Genomic DNA, 20,045 nt, shown 5'->3' with positions numbered 1-20,045 from the left:
CAACACTCTTTTGCCAGAGGAAGTTCAGAGGGTTCATATAACCTTCAATTAACTTAAAGCTATGTTTGGTTCACCAGGTCTAACTATAAAGATGGCAAAGGAAGACAGACATGTAGAGAACATGGTATTATACAGAAAAATCCTCTCTCAGCCTATTTAGAACCTCCAAGGTCAGTTTTTACCTACCAAGTAGACAAGCAACTGAACCGGCAGCTAAACCCCTTGAGATGATCTTTCTCAAAGATGCTCTTCCCTTTTGTCCTCTGTCCAATGACGGATCTCTGACACAAGAAGGATGCCCAAGTCCAGGTCCCACCTTGCCACATAGTTCTACAAATTTCAATCAATGCAGTATACAAGCCACAGTCTATGACAGTAGATCCACAAAAGTCAACTTTGAAGGATTAAGACCCATATGATGTCAGCGCCATATCATCTCTTTCCATTTTTTATGAGCATTACCCTCTACAGAGCTTTTTAGAGCCTACTAGATATTTTCAGACCTTTAAAAAGCCATTCACCTTCATATATTTTCTTTTTAATGGAGAAAATAATGATCTAACAGCCACACAACTCCCCCCATGATTTTGTTCTACTTCTTTCATAACTCCAAGTGTTACTCCTCCCATTCGTAAGGAACAAGGATAACATTACCTAGTTAGTTTGTAAACATCTTCCAAGTCACTCTGAGGTTGAAAAGTGCAGTAGAAATGGCAGCCCTGGGCCATTCGCCCCATTAGAAGCAGCATAACACCTTTATTTGACAGCTGAAATTTAGTTCCAGCCTCCACGGGATTAAGACAATCAGTACTTTTGGGGCTAAATATTCAAAAAGGCACTTATGAATTTTCAGGTCCCCAACTTAAAGAAGTTTTATTTTCAGAAAGCATTTGTTGACTGCCTGTCCTCAGAGAATCAGCCACCAAGGTGCCTCGACCCAAATCACTACTCACTTTGATATGCATCATTTAAAGAGATTTCATTAAGCTGAAAGACACATGCTACATCTCAATTCAGATATAATTTAGAACAAGATCAAGATTCACATCACACTCGGCAGAAGTCTAGCAGATGATCCGCAACCAAAATTTCAAGGAAACCTATTTTTCCTCACATGCAAAAAGAGCTGAGTTATTTATATCTGGTACAACAAAGCAGCATCAATCTTTTCCTGTACATTGAGAAACTCAGCAGTTGAGACCAGAACTGCAATTCAAGAGATTGCATTTAATCGACAGTCACTGCTTGATTTACTGAATTCTTCTTCCCTTATGCTTGAAAGTAATCAGATAGCAGGGCGATTTATCAATATTTCATTGTTACAGCTAGAAAGCCCGGGCCAGCTAATGCTACTGAATCTGAACATATTTTAAGGATATACTTTGACAGGCAAGGTGAACAGATATATGCTGGGCTAACTTACCCAAACCTGGTATCCGCAGCAAGGACAACAAATCACCGTTTACACAGCACAGCAATGAAACCTCGCACGCGTGCAATGTCACCCCACATAAGAGGAAGGGAAGGCAGAACTCATATAACTCCAGTTCTTTGTCTCACACAGCCATTATCAGCTATCAAGCAGGGATCCACCAAGACCCTCCAAATTTAGGGGGATCGAGAGCAGCATTTTCCACTAAACTTCCATATACCTTCATAAATCCCACACGCTTATGGAGACCTCATGGTCTTAGACAGTGAGACCATGTCCTCTCCAGAGAGGACAACAGCAGGGTGCTGCCACAACTTGCCATGTGCAAATGGAGAAGCAACTATGCGCTAAAAAGGTACTATAAACACCTCCTCCACAGCAAAGGTGGAGTGACACTGCCTGGGTCAGATTCATTTGACTTATTTTAGATGTCAACCTTAGGATGAGAAAAATAGTGCCCTGGGACCATCTGCATCTCCCTATGACTATACAGGGAATAACAGAATCATAGAATGATAGAGTGGTTTTGGGTTGGAAGGGACCTTTAAACACCATCTAGCCCCACCTCCCTGCAACGAGCAGGGACATCTTCAACTAGATCAGGTTGCTTAGAGCCCCGTCCAACCTGACCTTGGACAACCATCCTGAGCAGAGATGTTTACACTGGGTGGGACTTTTTACCTGACCTTCTTTTAACCTGACTACTCCATGTAAGAGGTTGCAACAGATATCTGTAACTCACTGTGCACCGAAGCCTCATCCAGTTTCTGTAGACCGATACAGTCAATGTCGAGCATGAACACAGTTCATGGCTTTAGCAGAGATGAATCACAGGCTGAGCATGAATCTACATTTTGGGCATCATTTGATATTTTAAGGGAATGCCACCGGAAGAGATTGGGAAAAAACTAACAAATAGAAAAAACCTTGCCAGACTGCCAGATCTTGCTGCTAGAAGTGTTCCTTCATTACTTGGAGGTTATAATCGAGTGTCAAAGCAACACTCAGCTCATGGGATTGACAAAGAAGGGAAGGGAGAAGTGGAAAGGATCACACATGATTATATCAAGCATGTCTTAAGAAGTCAAATCCATGTGGATGATTTTTCATTATTGGATAAAAACAAACCCCCGCTCTTTCCCATTTTTAAAGATTATTTTTAGTTTATTATTCTCTTTTAACAAATCTTTTTCCTTGCCCTGCAAATGCAAATGCTTTATAGCATAAGAAGTAAAGCCATTTCTCTGCACATGGAGACCAAAGGGAAACCAGCAAGGGGAACCTGTGGCTTTCCACGTGCTTCTAACAAAGTCTGTCCTTGTCTTGCATTAACTATTATATACTTATCCCAGTGTACTTCAATTTAGCAAGGTAATTATGCTTGTGACTGAACTAAACCACATGATTAATATCACTGATGTCCATGCCTTTTCAAATTCTTGAACACTGTTGTGAGTCCTGGCTGTGGGAGGAGGCGACCACCACATGCTGCTGCTGCCGTGTCCATTCAAACCAGGAACCTGCAGCACATGCCTTGTCCTGACAATCATTTTCATCATCCATCTGTAAACTCTGCACAGCTCCCTTGCCCCTTGACCCTCTGAAAGATGCAATACATGACTTGTGGCTTTTTGTTCATATACAGGTTTCCACATGAGGCTCACACAGTGAGAAAATATGTCCTCACCTTAGCTAGAAAAATCTCTTTGTTATTTTGAAGGGGGCTTGGAGAGAAGGGATTATGCTTTGAGGTTCAAACCCAACTATTTTCAGATTATCTTCATGTATATGACATATTTAGCATGTGACAGCAGTGCTTGGAATACAAAAACACCCAATGCCATTTCATTTGTGACAACTTTTCTTGTCTCAAAGTTCTTACTAAAAATGGATCAAATGGACTGCCAGTAAAATAATCAATGCAACATAAAAATGCAGCCCTAGAAGTCATTTTTATGGCTAGGTCATCACAGAATTGATTTTTTTTCTTTTTCTCTTCTTTTTTAACCAACTGCCCTGATGGAAATTTAGAACCTCTCAAACAGGTAACTGAATTCCCTTCTGAAAGCCATCCGTGTATTCATGACACTGGATTACCGACACAAAGTGTTGGCTTATTTAGAGCAACATCTGGCTTGCTGGTATACGCCAAAATACATACTCTTTTTTTGATTACACAACTAAATTGATGGTTAAATAGGTGATGCAAATGAGCTGGACAGTTTCTTTGTATTATGTTCCCAAAGCCCTGCAGAGCAGCGGTCACCTGTGGCTACCACAATAGTCAGGAGAGAGACCAGCTTTTCCAAGAAGTCGGTCAAGGCATCTACAATCTACCTTTTACTCATTCAGTATGCTTATTTTACTGTGTCCTCAAAATCTCAGCTCCTAATATGTTATTGTTTTTGCATTGACAAAACAATGTCTTCATACTACTGCCGCAGAAACAATTGCTAGGTTTTGACAGATGGATGGAGGTAGAAGTCAGTCTGGTGTTATGTGGAAAGTACGTCAATTGAATGTTCCTGCTAAATTGGGCACCGGTGAAAGAATTGACAACATTTCCTTTACACTGCAACGTTACCTGTTAGAGTGAGCATCCACAACGATGACAGACTCGCTCACACATCACAAGCCTATTGTTTCCAGCAGCCTGTACACGTGCGTGCATTGATACCAGTCAGTTCACGATCGTGAGGGCTGGAGACTTCCGCAATGAAATTCTGGTTTTAATGCCATGCAGTAGGGAGAAGATGATGTGAATTTTGTGGCCAGGGAAATATCAGACGCACATGGCCCTACAGGAAAGGGGACTGAGTTGCACTGCTATTGGTAGAGGTGAAGAGAGCTTATTCTGTCCATTTTACAACAATAAAACCTCATTAGGTTGGATTAGCCATGGCTTTAATTGGATTGTTTGCTACTGTTAGCACACAACTGGAGGCAGGCCTATCCAACACTATCAATCCAATGGCGAGTTAGGTCCATAGCTTATTTTATTTCAGCCAGAGGGACTGCCTGTAAAATCAAATCCTGCCCTTCCTTATGCTGGTGTAAACCCACAGCAACTGAGTACAATCAGCAAAGCTGTTCTGGGCATACACTAAGGTACCTGAAGATAATAGCTGACCCGGGAAGTTAAAATTCAAGGGAAAACTCTCCCCAACTTTTAATGAATTCAGAACCAGCAGTTTAACTCAGGACATGAAGCTGTAATTACATTTACTAAACCCAAGCAAACAAACAATAGGAAGGGTGTCATTGCAGACAGTGTGCTCCACAGGTTTGAGGAATAAGTATCTCTTGTTAAATGAAGAAAAAACATTTCATCATGTCTCAGGCATTTGGAGACAATGTTCTTCATTTAAACACATCCTTCCAAGACACTGCAATGGTCTCTGTGTATTAGAGTTATGCATGTGTGTCCCTTCAGAGCAATGCCTTGTTCATTTACTATTTGCTTGTTCTGGAAGTTTTTACGTTTGAAGGGGATGAGAAGGTTACAACAAATTTTTTTTGTCCTAGGGGAAAACAAGATTTTCAGATTTTAATGAAAAACAAATGACTCAGTGATGGTGTACAGCATTTCTCTTGTACTATGATTAACTATTGTCAAGAGCAGAAAGCAAAAAAGCAGATATTTTTGTTGTAGTTTAACAGTGACATCCATCAGCAATTTCTGCCAATTATCCCTTCAGTGTCTGTACCCAGCCCTTCACTTCAAATCAGCAGACGGCAACTTCACTCACAATTAGCAATCTCAACAACTTCCATGTGCCCTCCTATCCTTGCTATAAAGTGAACAAAGAGGCAGCAAAGGGAGTAAATAACTTAAATTTCACATCTTATAACGAACTTAGTTCCTGATCAGGGATGTGTCACTCCAGACCCTTGCACCTAATTACCCTTGCAGACGACCAGTTGCAGCCTAATTGTCAGGGGAGGAAATCAAACAGTCAAAAAAAATCCCCCCGTACACAAGAGTCATGTCTCGTGCTTAGGTACGAAACCTCACCCACGCGGCTTCCCACCTCCCGCTCCTCTGACCACCGCCAATGCACTGCGCTCCGGATCGAAACACACACTGCAATGGCAGGGCCACCGTCTCTCCCTGTTGCACCATCAAATGCCTGGGGAAACAGCACCTTCACGTCCCATGTCCCACCTGGGGAGAAGGAAAAATCTGACCACAGTGACTGTTCAGTACCTGAAAAATGGTCTCACGGCAGAGACAAATGACAGAGATACCTGTCAGGGATGGTCAGGGTGTATCTGACTCTGCCTTGGAGGAGGGATGACCCAGACAACTTCCTGAAGTCACCTTCCAGACCTGCATCTCCTTGGCTTTATGATGGTAACTGTGTTGGGACCTAGTCCCAAGGTGCTAACTTCTCCTGATTTAAGATCCAGACCGCTGAACAGTAAGGCTATGCACCTTGATTCCACTTATAACTAAGATCTGGAATAGAAGCACAACAAACTAAACCAATATATAAACAGCAAGAAAACCTGACAATAACCAGATAGACTGAGGATGCACCATTAAATGAAAAAGAAAAGAAGTGCCCAACTCTGCAAACTGCAATACCATAAGTCAGTTTTGAGCAAAAGAAATATAAAGAGCTAATGAGAAGGAGTTGAGTGCATCCACATCTAACACTATGAGATCTGGCAACTTAAGGAATTCAGAATTAAATTAAAACAATCAGAATCAGGCAGGACCATCTGTGTATGGTCCATGTCAGTTGTGAAAACAACCTGTGATTCTACTTGGTCCTGGCACTTCCAGTGTGTATTTGCTCCCAGCTTTTTTGGTTGCCACACAGAAGGTGGTTTTGGACTGCACTGCCAATACGGAAGCTACATCATGCTACTGTCCCAGTGCCTGATATGATCTGCTAGATGAAATCTGCAGTCAGAGCATTAGTGACATCTGTTCATATAAAATTCAAGGTCTGTGAAAGGCCCCAACAAGACAAGGTGTAGCATTTGTACACACTGGCTGTGCTTGGAATGGAAAGAGGGTGAGATCTGTACACAAAGTACATGCAAATGCACCATGTTATTGTTAGAAGAAGAAGTAGTAGTAGTAGTAATAACACTGAGATTTAACACGTATATTGAAGAGGGAAGGAGCTTCCATTTATGCTCAATACAGCCACGTCGTATGGGTAGATACATATATGATTATTCACCCTTTGCAGATGAGGAAAGTGGGAAATAGTTGCTAAATAAGTTGCACAAAGGCATCTACTCATGCTGTGGTTGATTCTCATCTCCCCAGATCCCCACAGCTGCCTGCTGAAACTGGGGTTCCCGTATTAATTGCCATATGCTTGATGCCTTGGCTTCTGCATGCAAACCTGATAAACACTTGCAAGTCTGTAAATCCATCTTTCTGTGCATCAGCTACATGTTCTTCTTATGAAGAACCTGCTCTGAGATGGATGCTTTCTGGGCAAACCAGGGAATATGATGTGCATGGTCTGTATCCAATCCTGTGTCCTAAAACTTCCGACTGGGGACTGCAGCACAAAATGAATGCAGACTGCAACATCCGTTGTGTTCAACAGCTGCAACCACTAAAACCCAAACAAACAAAAAAGACCTTTGCAGGAAGCATATAAAGGCTTTGCTGGGTGCAAGCAACCTGCAGACCGACTTTTCGGCAGCCCTGACGCATGAGCATAATGGCCAGCTGTCTCTGGAGGACTTCTCAACTTGTTTCTTACTGAAGTAAATGGCTCCTCTTTGTATTGCCCTGGATCAAGACCCTTCCTCAAAACACATAAAGACAAATATTAAAAACCCCAAATCTCTGTTCAAATCTTTGTACCACTTGTTCATCCACCTACATTTTACTGAAAGTATATTTAAAAGCACGGAAATATTTTTTCCCTGGCTTTTTTTCCTCCTTACTCACTTTAAGCCAAGATGACTTTTTTCCCCATTCTCATTTTAACATAACTCAAACAAATTTATCACTGCCTCTGTTTAAGCACTGACAAGGAATTCCATTGATTTGACACCAAAAATAATACACCAGCACCAGCGTGAGGGTATCAGAACAGATCTTGGGGAAAAAAGTTTATTTGAGAACATCTGTAGTGGAACTGGCAGCTGGTGTATGTATTTTGAAACATACTAGCTACATATATTTTAAAGTTACTGGGCACGACATAACATATTTAGAGTTTGAAGGAACATAGAAGAAAATGCTGCAAATGAAGAATTATTTTTATATGTTGAAATCAAAACTTCTACAACTTCTACACAAAACACACATTTGGAGTGGAATATTTTGGACTGAATTCTGCTGTCGGAAACGTTGTTGACATCTCCATTTGCCTTGAAAAACAAATGTGGTGTCAAAATCTCATGCTTAGCTGTGACAACTCTGGAGTTAGAAAACACTTACCTCCAGTAAGGTTATGAATATCTCCTCCTTCAGCACAGAACTTTTCCCATGCAAAGAGCCTCTGCTTATTGCTCCTTCCTTACCCATCAGGACACTGTACCCAGAATGAAGCCTGGGAAGGGCAGGACCAGGCACACTAATACACTCCCTCCAGTACCTATGCAACTCGCAAAGAAGTCACATGAAATATTTTAAGACCCTTTCACACCATGAACATCTCAGAGGGCAACTTTCTGGCTAAGTGCTGCTGGGGAAAGCCAAGCCAAGCTGCCCTGGTGCTGCGGAGGAAGAAGAGTGCAGCGTAGAGGCATCCAGAAGTATGTCTGCACCCCGGTGTCCAGCCAAGCTAAGCCCATGCTAGCAAATGACTCTAGATCACAGGGACAGATCCAAAACCCAATGCAGTTCCTGGGAAGACCAACTGATTTTAGTGAGCTTTGGCTCAGCCTCTGAGGACGACGATGCGGGTACTTCCACACCACACTGCTCTGTGAGGAGGGAGCTGGACCATCAGGTGTTTTTATTCGGGTGAAGCCAACACATACCTGTCTGAGGGAACAACGCCCAGGGACTTACAAGTCCCCTTATTGCAGCTCCAGAGCAAGGACTTTATTTTAAGCTTTCGCTTACATAAACAGTCCCTATGAGACCACTTCAATAACAACTTCTGAATGAGTCCTTCGAACATACATTTAAAGGGATATCCTTCGCTGCAAGAGACCTATGAGACTTTCTTTTCCCCAGATATGCTTGACCAGACACCAACTCAAGCCAATTGTAGGATTCACTGGCCTGGGATCAGACCAGCTTTTCACCACTTCGGCACTGACTGAGCAACAGATAAATGCAAATCATTTCATTCAAAGCTGCACACCATCCCATTAAAGAAAACCTCTGTTACAAACTTTGTAATAAATTAAACCAGAGGCACCTCCAGTGCTTTCACAATTTATACACTTTACTCCGAAAATAACAGGTTATGAATCTCTATGAAACAATTCTTTGAAAATTAATCTTGTCATTGCTAAAATTTAGTGACATTTCCAAAAAGAAAGACATTCTGAGTTAAACTCTCATTTTTACTTTCTCTACAGTAAATCAAGAGTAGCTTCAATGAAAGCCATGAGGCTGCTTTGACATAAAGTTGTTGTGAAAGGAATTTAGACCCAGGACACTCTGGAAATCACTCATATGCATCTCATTATTAAATAATTATGATATAGCTTCTACTTTCAAGAAACACTGCAATAAATCCAGGCTGGTTCACGGGTCTCCTAAGATCCGAGTGTAAAAGCAGTCAGCACACTGACACACAACTCAATATCAAACTGCTTGTACTTATCTCCTACGCAAACTATTGCCTCTCCTGTTTGATGGGTGCCTCCAGAGAGTGATTCATTCCAGCTCCCTTAGATACCAATCTTAGGAGATGAATCACCTCTCAGAGGTGTCCAGCTCTCCTGCTGACTCCAGGAAGCTCAGACAACTTTCTTAGTACTTACCAAGGCTGACATTTAGATGCATCTAGATAAGTCCAAATCTGACTGTCTCAGGCTCAATCCATAGCAGCAGCACTGTGGTACATCGTTAAGCACATGCTTCGATTTCCTTGCCTGACTTAGAGCCTAATTAAGCACATTTGAGGAAGGGTGGGTTAAAAGAACATTTTACAGGTAAGCAGCTGGGGCAAAAGTAAGTATTTATCACTGTATTGCTGCATTTTGTAACCCCAGGAAATAGTTCCAACTGGTTTCTCCATTGCCCTTGGGATAATAGCTCCAACAGGTCTCACCCCTGCCTTTCCATGATGGCACATTTGGGATAAGTCTCCTCCACGCAGTGTCCATACAACCCACCTGGCTCAGGCACTCGCGTACATAGAGTCCTCTCGCTGTGGCAGATGCCATGCTGGGGAGTGAGGGCTGGCCAGACTGAGATGAAGACATGTTCTCAAAAGTATTTGGTGGCTGTGGTCTCAGCTTGATACACACCTCCCATTCTCCAGAACCACTTAGCCCACATGCCAACCCTTTTCGGCAGCTGTCTCTGCTCCGTTTCTTTCCACGTGAACAGCGTTTTCTGACCAGTGATTTGCAAATGTCTGGGTGCCTCTTCACTAAGGAAGGAGTCTTCTTGCCTGGATTTCACTCCACCATCCAGGAGTCAGCAGTTTCTGTGGTTCTACCAGAAGATAGCTAGGAAGCCACAAACCTCAACTGCTTGAAAACTGCCAACATAGAGTGCACTGGTCCCCTGCTCTCCTCCCAGCACACAGGCCCAGAGCCCAAGTTGCTGTGGCATCTCTTCCACATGCTCTCCCCATGCCTGGGAAGGAAAGGCAGGACAGGCGCCGTGCTCTTAGGAAGGTGGCTGCCCTAGCCCATTAGGATTCTTTGGGAATCCCTGCTAAAATCTTTGCTGATCTGTAAAACTGGCTGCACACACTCACGTTTAATGTATGCGTCCAGTATTAGTTCAGCTTGGCCCGCTTCATCCCTAGCAAGAACCTTTCCTTTTTCAGCCTGTCAGATATGACAAGCGCTCTCAGGTAGTCACTTCCAGTCTATTGCCCTTTCTTCCTACGATGACTGGATTCTCCCTCCCTGAGGAAACAGGCAGTGCAATATTTGATGCTGCTGCTGCAGCCCAGCATGGGGAGAAGGTTAAGACTGGACTAAACAGAGGCACCTGACAGCAGTTGGACTGGTTAAGTTGGAGGCAACCACAGCTTGTGAGTTGTCTTAGACCCTACAGGGTAGGGACAGTCTTTAATCCTCCGCATTCACAGCCTGGTGCAACGCGAGCCCGGTCTGTGCTGGGAGCTCTCGGGGAATAAAGAGCAGCAAATCACCCTGTTAACCAGCACAGCAAGCCAGCTCACCTGGCCGTAATGCTGCTCCTTTAAAAGTAGGTGAGTGTAGGAATTACAGTATCACACATCCTAAAATCTGGTGCTATGCAACAGCAATGGACCGACATAAGCAGCAGGTCTATCAGCTCCAACTTTCTTTAATGCATTTTTCCCTCAAGAAAGAAACGCCAGGTAACTACCAAGACTGCAGAATTCTCAATATCACACATATACTCCCAAGAAAAATGACACAACCTATTGCCTGCTCTACCAAAACCCAGCCCCATTTGTAATTTAAGCCAGTCTGACCTGGGTAGATTGAAGAATTGGAAGTCACACTCTGCTGACAAGCACTGGACTGTGTCTCTTGCTTTGTTTTTATCCTGGATGTAGCACTGAATTTAACTCACACAAAGGAATCACATTTTCATTGCTGGTTGGCATAACAAAGCTCAAACCAGAGACAGCACACACCTTGCAATTTTACAGCTCGAGCGTTCTTAACAACTTACCACACCTGGTGGGAAGAGTTCATTCTGGCAGAACAAGCAACTTCGGAAAGTACCACTCAGCTCTTTAAAACATCCGACACTGAATATAATAAACTTGCAACAGTGCACTGAACGCCTGAGATTCTACAGACATTTAGAACAAAAACTTGAACCTGAACATTAGGAATATTTTTAGAAAAGCTTTCCTTTCGACCTTTGATTTATACTGCACATATACCTGCTGTACATTTTCAGCATGCCGAGCTTTATATCTGCATCACAGCTATCAGCAGAGTCATATCTCACGCTGGACAACATCACCACATTTCCAGTTGACACAAAAGTGTGATGCGAAATTGGTATACACTCTTAAAGGAATGAGGCTGTCATGTCTGATCAAGAGCATACAACAGATTTCACAATTTCTATCTTGTGGTTTTTGTATTAAGGAATTCTTTAGAGCTGACACTTCTGAAAGTAAGGGGGGGAAAAGCAGTTTAAGGGAACAATTGCTATCTCAAGCTGAGGGACAGCAAGCACAAAAAAGTTGGTGCCTCTATCTTTAAAGCAAAAAAGATCGATCTAGAGCACAATATTAAAATACTACAGAAAATTCGATAACATTATACGGACCTAGTTTCACATCATTTTAAAAGCCAGAATTGAAGTACAACAACTTTATCGGTTGTTCACATTTCAACATTAGTTTCTTCAGCAGAAATCATTCACACAGCAGTTGAACACAAGCAACAGAAATTTAACTGCACTTATCCCAGATGATATTAAAGTGTTAAAAATGCTGTCCAAGCATTAGTTACTTTAAAAATACACATACACGCACACACATTCGCATTACTTTGCATGGAACAGAGCAGGAGGAGCACGCGAAGTAAATTCCTGCCTAGGGTTAGATATACAGGAAAAAAAGCATTTACCGTCTGGCACAGGCGAATTTAATTCAGAAACATTGTAAGACGGTAATGGTGCCACTCTTGCCGAATGTTTCTTCATCCTTTGAAATTGCTCTCCTACTCACACGCTCACTTCATCTTTAGTCTGCATCGCTTTAGGTCCCGAGTACTATAGTAAACACTCGGCTATGGCTGGTGGCTAGATGTTGTTCTGGAGATGCTGCAGTAGGCTATGAGTACTGATTTGCTGTTTCCCTGGGAAACCATTTGCAACACATTCAAACAATGCTTGACCTCTGCTAACACTTTTCTTTCATTCAATTGTTAAGCGCAGCAGATAAAATATAAATATATTAGCTATCGCGCTTCGTAAACTTGAAAGTGCGGCAGCCCCTTTGCATGAAAGCAAAGATTTCACATCAAATATCTGCGCTGTGTTAGCAAAGCAGACGGGAGATTTCTCAGACAACTGCAAGGGAATTATGCAACGCAATTTTCTGGTTCCTTACACTGTGACAATATATGGATGATTACAGTAATTATTTTAAATAAACTTTGAATAATGTAACTCCTACAGAGCCGCTAAATCAGGAATGCCTTGGGCAAAAGAGTCGGTAACATCCAGCTCTGTATCTGATAAGGAAGCAATGGTATTGCAGGAGTCTCTTCGCTTTTAATGCCCTACAAAAATTGTCACAATCAGGAGACATATATAGGCCATGGTTGGTCTACATTTCTTCCTCACTTCCCTTGAGGCAGCTAGGACATTTTTGTCCCTCTTTCCCTGACACCTTCTCTCTCTTCTACTCCCTTTTTATTACTATTATTCATATTATTGGAAGTTGTTCACTTGGAGCAATGAGAAAGTTTCACTGAGGAAACCGGTGACAGCCCATATAATGTCTGTAACTCTTAGAAAACCCCATCCACTTGTGTAACCCGGCACTGTGCTGGGAGCTTTCTTTGCCAGGACGTGGCTACCAACACATCTTAAGAGCCCTGCCTTCAGAGCTCTTCACCAAGAGAACTATCAAGTCTTACCCAAGAATTTGTAGGTAGAAAGCTTTACTGTTGATATTCAAGGTATTTGCTGCAGGAACTATGGGAAATAAAAAGGCAAAGGACAGAAAGGTAGCTTAGCTCTACCAGAATCTGCTAGCAAAGCTGCTGAATTTTTATGGGCGACAAGTATACACCTTTCAGCTATAGTCTCTGTGCCTTTGATAGCAACTGAGAGTGGGGATTCCTGGCCTGGAGCTTGGTCCTCCATCCCCTACTATACCACCAAACAGGGAGAAGTTATTGGCTGTAAGGAAGGCCACAAAGTGATTTGAAAAGGATCAAGAATCACCAACCTAGGATGTCATGTGCTGGGCTTCCTAAAGCAACCTGCCTGCTGGGATCTCACGTGTTTTACACACTAACAAGTACCATGCTTGGGGTACGTGTGCAAGGACTGTTCCCTTCACTCACCCGTAAGGAGCCAGGACGTACGGAGGAGCAGAGGGGAAGAAGCAGAGTCCCAGCCGGATCATCCTTCAGATGTAGCCACAGAAGAGCCTGGTACATGCAGAGAACTGACCTACAGCATCCTAATGGATGAGGCAGCCTGTGACTCCACAGTACCCAGAGGGGTAGGAAGGGTCTTTGGGGCAACCAAGCCAGCAGCAGCATAGGACATTACCTTAAATGTGTGATCTTGCCCTGCACGTCCCTTTAATGCTGCCCTCTTATTCCTCTTTGGGAGACAGAATGGCCTGCACTCTTTACTATTAGGGTGCGGTGACACAGTAAGGAAGAGAGAGTGGTTAACCGTATGGAAGTGAGGGAGAAAGTACCTCATCACCCCCTCTCCCAACGCCACCCCACTCCAGTGTCAAGTACCTGGGACACACTACAGAAGTACAGGAAAGAGAAATGGTTGCAGCTGCCTGGTCTTCCACCCAGCATGTCCCCTCCTGGAAGGCTTGGAGCTCTCCTTTAGGATCTTCGTTATATCCCCTGTGACTGATAAGGCTTTCCATCATGACAGTCTTTTCCAAAGCATTACACTGCATCGCATAAAGCTAACCGGCTTTTACTGCTTATCTGCATGCAGAGGATTTCCAGCACTGTGTAACAACTATTCCAAAGAAAATTATCTTCCCAATTTGTGGAAGGAATTTTATTCTCCCCTCAAAAGTGCTGAGAGTCAGCAGACTTTGTGATAGAGTAATCACCACTCAAGTAATTGCCAGCTCCACAATCACAAGGCTATCTATTAATACATGTCTAGTCCTTGAGCATTTATGTAATATAAACAACATAATAATATAACACAGAGATTGTTTTTAGAAAACCATTTCTGCAAATAGGAGCTTATAATGGAATCATTAACGAACCTTAACAATGGTGAGGATGAAATGCATGAGACAATGTCAAGCAATTCGAGATGTTTCTTTCAGACAATTTCAACATTAACAGCAGAATGGGATTGCATCTAAAAGTTGCTGCATTTTTTTTCAAAGGAAAATCAGCCATCATTTTAACTCTGCAACTCAGAAGCCATATGCAAATCCACAAAGCACTCTTTCAAATACCTACCATAGCAATCTCCACTTCGTACAACAGTTGCAAGAGAAATGAAGCAGATACAAAACTGTTTTAAAAATATGTGTGATTGGTACCTATAACTCCCATCAAAGATTGCAGCTTGAAAAGCATCAGCTTCTCTGGCTACACAAGCAAAAGCTTTGGCCATCTGTTTCTGCTCCTACTATGAATAGCTGATTTCTGTATTTCTGTATGAAATGCTATTCATGTAAGTCCTCTGATCCTTCCTATGTACCCTCTATCTGCTCTCTAAGTGTGCTGAAGAAATTAATAAAATAATATGGAGTGGAAGTGAGAGAAGCAAGCTCTGTTCCTCTCTCCTGAGGTATGTCAGACACAAATCCATCCACAAGTGGAATGTGATGTCCATATTTACCAGGATGGCATGATAGTTACTCCACAGACTGCAAGTCAACATGAAATCTGTGGTCCTGTGCCATCTTACTCACCTCATGTTTATGCAAGGCACCGCAGCGGGAAAATATGGGGGGTTTCCCCCCAAAACTGTACAGTAAACTAGTTTCCAGGTACCTTTAAAACAGATTTTCATATGTTGTTGCTTGTCTCACATTCTGCACTTTCAGTCTGCAACATGTTAAAGTTTTCTTATTTGCAGCGAGTGGAAGCTGTGTGATACCTGGAAATCTGGCTTACGATTTCCTTGACCATGAGCCCCAGATCACTGTCAGCCACTGCTGAGTGTGCTGGCTCAGCAATCTAGAATTAACAAAACCCAATACAAGCCAATGCTCCACATAATCAATCTACATATCCAATTATTTTCACTCAGGGAGTCCTTATTTGTCAAGGAAACATGCAGTATGAATTATAGCAGTGTGAATTATACAGCGTGTAACTATACAGGGTAAATGACAACCCAAGCTGCAGGCTCACACCTCCACATCTGTTCCTAGTTAAGGCAAACACTGTCAAGACACTAACCAAAGCTCTCAAGCCAGACAAGGTATCTATTTCCTTGCACCAGGTTTTATTTTAACAGATAATCATTGAATGAGGTCTCAGAAGAGATCCCTCATCCCCAGCCAAGAGTCCCAGCGGTCAGAGGCCTCCGAACCGCATCCAGATTGCTTCCTACCGCCCTCCTTGTGCAGGCACGGTACACCCTGCCTGCAGCAGTCTCTGTCCCCTGGCTCAGTAAATATTAATCCAGACGAGAGCACGGGGAAGCTGTGAGTTGCTGACTCACTAACCAGACAGCAAACCAGCACTGGAAGCGGAGTCAGAATTAGAGCACTGAATCACATCCACTAACGAGTACTCCACGCTCACAGCAAAAAGGGACTGATGCCGTCAAAACATACACTGTCCTCTTGGCTTACAACATCTCTGTTTGCAGTAGTTAGTCATACATGTTTAAGGGACCTACTGCAAAAGTAAAGGCTATTTACTCTTCTCCACTGAAGTTGCAACCTACATCAAAAGCTGTAGTTGAACTCCAGGTAACCACGGGTTTATCTTAAGTGTCAGCCCTGCATGGATGGATGTTTGCAACAAACTGCGCTCCAGCCACACGTTTCTGTGCCAGTTTCTGCTGACAAAACTGGCAAGAGAAAGCAAAATCATTTGGAGGTTTACCTTGTGGTAAGACATAAAGGATAAGGTCCCCATGAAGGACACTACACCATCTCATGTTGCCAGTTGGTTATGGTGTCTATAGTCCTAATCAACGAACAAATTGAGCTATGTCAGGTTCAGTTTGGGGAGCTTTTTTTCCCTATGGGAAACAATTAATAACCAAAATTACAATATTAATATAATCCTGATGGGGAGTGACAGAATATCTGATCCAGATGACAAGTGTGCTATGGCCACAGGGAGACAGAATCATCTCAGCTAAAGGAAAACAGCTGCACAAGTAGATGAAACACTGAATTTCCACAGTGATAATGGGATTCATCTCACTTCACTATGGACACCGAAGTCTGAACCAGCTATACCAAAATCTTTTTAAGGTGAATGGTGGGAAGCTGATAACTCTAGAAGACAACTCGCCTGGTCTCTCTTAGATGTCTACTGTAAACTGAGATTAGTAACTCTCTGAAGGCACCCACTTCTTCCCACTGACTATGATGGAGGCGAGGTGACTTGCTCACACCTGGTCATCTGGCTTTTAGACACCCTAGTTAGGGCAGATGCTCCCAAAGGGAAACACTCCGTATGAACGCCTGATAAAGACATGAAAGGACTTTCTTTGACTCTAATCGATTTTGGAACAGTGTTCAGATCCAAAACTGTAGTTTTTGTTTGTTTTGAACACCACTAGTTACACAATCCATATGAAATCCACTTTGCATATGTCCCTGCAGCTGACAGGTCAGTCCATTCCCAATCACTAGACCATAAGACTCTCATAAACATGACTTTTATTAGCTCTTCCAGGCTGAGCATGTGTTTTAAGATGACAAGCTAAAAGGCCATTATCAAGTTCACTTTATCCTGTTGGAATATAAATTAGAAGCAAGATGCAGAAGAGACAAACAGTCAAACTGAGATCAAAACAGACGTATCCTACAAAAGGGATTTTTATGTATAGCGAAGTCAAGACTTCAGTTTGAACTTTTACCTTGCTTCTAGCAAAATTAGAAGCATACAGAAAATGTTACTTGATTCAAACAACAAATTCAATCCAAAACAACTTCCAAGGCTCACAGAAAAAAGAACTGTACATCTTGCTGCTGTGCCCAGTCATGCCATATGGATTTTGAAAAATCAAATCCTGAATTCCTTACTCTGTCTTATCTCTCACTGGCTTCAATACTGTTGGATACCCCTGTTCAGCAACCTAGAATATCAGCTCTGTTCCGCTAAGCATCCCATTAACATCTAGCAGGCAGGTCACAGTCCTTCAGCCGCACCAGCATGTGCTCACACATCATGTAGTGTGGACATGACTGCACACACCTTTTCTCTTGGTACTATCTGCACAAGCGACAGCTGTCTCTGCCCACACGTCCAGTGGCTACATGACCAAAGACACAACTCCACCACAGAGATATGGCAATTAATCATTCCACAAGTGTAAATTAACCAGCGTCCACAAGCCTGTACTCAAGTGGTGAACGCTGGATTCATACACCCACAGGAGAAGCAGGGCTGCGCAGCGCAGGGCAGCCCCAACTTAAGAGTATTTAAGTGCTTAGAGGGTCCCACACGCTTGTGTAAAGCCGTGGTGTTCTCCATCGCCTTACCGATGGATGGCATAAAAATCACCACATCAGCAACGGCGAGTTCCTGCCTGTCTTCTCCAGATCTTCTGTCCAAAAAGCAGGAGCCAGGCAATTTCAGCCTGGGAGCCACCGCTCCCAGCCATCACTTGGCTTGTGGTAGAAAGACTGCCTTAACCTCGACTTCTGTAATGAACAGGTATGATTTGTTTGAGAATATTCATACTGAAGGCACACTAAAGTCTCATGCGTTTTGTTCACTGAGGCAGAAACTGAACTTTATCCAGATTTTCTGGTATTCTGCAAATACCAAGAAGCAGAGTACTCATTACCTGCTAAAATCTCACCTAATAACTGCAAGAAATACTACTAAATCTGAAGGGATTTTAATTCCCTTGGGGGCTGGATGTTTATATACTGATCTCTAGTTCATGTTAACATGGGTTGCTATTTTCAGTAAATCAGCCCGGGAATTCACTCTTTAATACCCACCCTGTTTTGCTAACAGAAAAATGCAATGTGCTCTATTTTTAGGCTTCCCAAGCAGGGACTTTCCAGAAATAAGATATAAGGCACCAGCTAAACATCCACTCAGAGATGATGATATGAAGATTTGCAGTGGTACTCAGCTGTCGTCCAGGACAGGAAAGCTTCTCCCTGCTGCCACAAGAAAAGGCCTTTTCAGTCTGCCATGTCCCACCAGACCTCGAGGAGCTGCTGCTAACAAGCTGACGGTTCGACTCTGCTGCTGGCTCCCACACCACTGTGAAACCAGTTCAAAAACACTCAGATCACTGACAGCCAGTTGTGTTTTGGCTACCAGAGGCCAGATCCTGTACGTACCTGAAAAGCTCTTAGTAGTTTTGATGCTACCAAGTGGGTAAGATGTTACACAACATCACAATGATATGTTGCTTACTAAAAAACCCAAAGTATCTGAAGACTCCCCCGCCCCAATATCAGCACCACCACCCCCAGAAGTACTCAACTGATTTGAAAGTACTAACATCTTCTACTGCAGTGCTTTTGGAAAGCTTTTTATTTGCTACGAGATTTTATAGACCTGACAACCAGTGCTTCCCTTGGATTAAAATTTCAATTAAAATAAAGCTCAGATTTTCCTTAATCATGCGACTTTCGCAACATAAACAGCCCACCCGCAATGACCAGGAGATACACGCTAACGTCTCCAGAGCTGGCAATGCAGCTTCTTAGGCTTTTTATTCTGTAGTAACGTGAAAATATCATACAGTAAGAAATATTAAAATTCTAATGCAATCAAAGATATAAGGAAAATGTATGAATTGTGGGCATAGAGGGCTGTTCTTCAATTTTAATAAAAGTCATTCAGTGTTTCATGGAAACAGCAAATATATCAACTTAGATGCATCCTCAATATTTTGACGTTATAAGAAACAAGACATGGATTTCAGGTTGACAAAAATAGTAAAAGTTACCTCCAACATTAGAAACTCATTCATATTTACAGAAGAATAAAAAAAATGCTGCTCAATAAAAAACCAAAAAGGATTCTAGAGGAACTTTGTTTCAGCTGCACCGTGCACACGGTGTTCCTGGCCTCAGAGCCTCTGCCAGGTTGAATGGATCCTGCTGTCCTAATCCTGAATCAACAAGACAAAATGTGTTTAGTCCTCCATCAAAAATTTTAGTTTAGGGGCTTTAACAACAGCCAGGTATGGTAAAGAGCAAGAACCTCATGGGGAACACAGAGAAATCTCATCTGTAGCATGCACAGACCTTGTTTGAGAAACCAGAGCTCACCAGACTCCCTACCATACAGCCTACCTGCTTGAGATGGAAGGAGCTGCTCATCTGAGAAGCAGTACTGGCAAAACGGTAAGGCTATGAGATCATGCCATGAGCTTCTGAAAAACTGCCTGGGTAGCCTTCAGCTACCCAGAGTCTGGGCATCCCCCATCAAAAGTCACCTGAATTTCAAACTCGTCCCAAGTTCAAGAGATTGCAAGAAAGGTTCCTACTTCAGCCTGGCCACTCCGAAACTCCCTGGCAGTAAAACACAGCACAAGCTGACAACCAACACACAGTCTATTCAACAACAAAGAATAAATCTGGTATCAATTTCAAATATCCAATACAGACTTTCCAGACAGAATAATAAAATCAGACGCCCAACATTTATATTG

At 42.7% G+C, this 20,045-nt stretch overlaps 1 protein-coding gene across 2 annotated transcripts in view; it reads right to left on the bottom strand.

Moving 5' to 3' along the window:
* The window catches only part of SLC35F4 (solute carrier family 35 member F4), a 128,918-nt gene that overhangs the window by 25,308 nt on the left and 83,565 nt on the right, over positions 1-20,045 (bottom strand). The gene's annotated exons all lie outside the window — the stretch shown is intronic.

This window comes from Harpia harpyja, chromosome 3 (genome assembly GCF_026419915.1).
Source record: "Harpia harpyja isolate bHarHar1 chromosome 3, bHarHar1 primary haplotype, whole genome shotgun sequence".
NCBI classification, from domain to species: domain Eukaryota; kingdom Metazoa; phylum Chordata; class Aves; order Accipitriformes; family Accipitridae; genus Harpia; species Harpia harpyja.
This window is presented reverse-complemented; position numbering and strand designations above follow the sequence as displayed.